Source organism: Lottia gigantea, assembly GCF_000327385.1.
Source record: "Lottia gigantea unplaced genomic scaffold LOTGIsca_38, whole genome shotgun sequence".
NCBI classification, from domain to species: Eukaryota; Metazoa; Mollusca; class Gastropoda; family Lottiidae; genus Lottia; species Lottia gigantea.
The window spans coordinates 1,007,850-1,008,850 of record NW_008709295.1 but is presented as its reverse complement, the minus strand read 5'-3'; positions in this window follow the sequence as shown (position 1 = coordinate 1,008,850).

Genomic DNA, 1,001 nt, shown 5'->3' with positions numbered 1-1,001 from the left:
TTTTTTAGGTATAATTTACGATCTTTTGAAAAAATAGCGGTATGTCCCTTTAATAGAATAGGGACAATAGCGCACAAAAAGAAAATTCATCATTGAGTGATAATTATGGATTTCACAGTTTCATTAAAAAATCCTTAAAGCAGACAGAAACGATGAGATAACGATTTAGATTCTTTAATTATTGAATATTTACCAATAAGTTAGGTGATACAATAGCTGACATTCGTATTTGCACTAATGGTTTATTTGGCTCTAAAACAGATTCCAAATGGATACAATCCAAAAATGTTTGAAGATTTTTATCATACTTGCTTTTGTGTATTTCTGCTGATCTTAAATAAAAGAGAAAATATTAAGAATATTTCATTCAAAAAATTAACGTATTAATATTAATATAATACATATTCCAAAGATTTGTTAATATGTTAATATCAAACTTCACAAGATAGTAGGTTCCCTTAGAGAAATGAGCGTTATTTGCCGGACAAAAGTACTAAACTTCCAGGAAGTATAGGTAATGACAAGATTTTCAATGGCTCCAGAAACAAAATAAAAATAATTAAAATTAAAATGTGAAAGTGATCATATCTCAGGTTATTTACGACACACCATCATCATTAGGTCATCAAAATAATTATATGCTTTTGGTGGCAAGGAGTTTGCCTGTGGTGTTTATGTCAGACAATTTTTAGCAGTCATCTTGGATTTTCAAAGATCCAAGTCACCATATCTCACGTTATGCATCATCATTAAGTCATCATATTGAATTATCCAAGTAACCGTATCTCACGTTATGCATCACCATTAAGTCATCATACTGAATTATCCAAGTCACCATATCTCACGTTATGCATCATCATTAAGTCATCATATTGAATTATCCAAGTCACCATATCTCACGTTATGCATCATCATTAAGTCATATTGAATTATCTAAGTAACCGTATCTCGGGTTATCTGTGACTTATACGTCTACTATGTAGAATTACAACATGTATGCC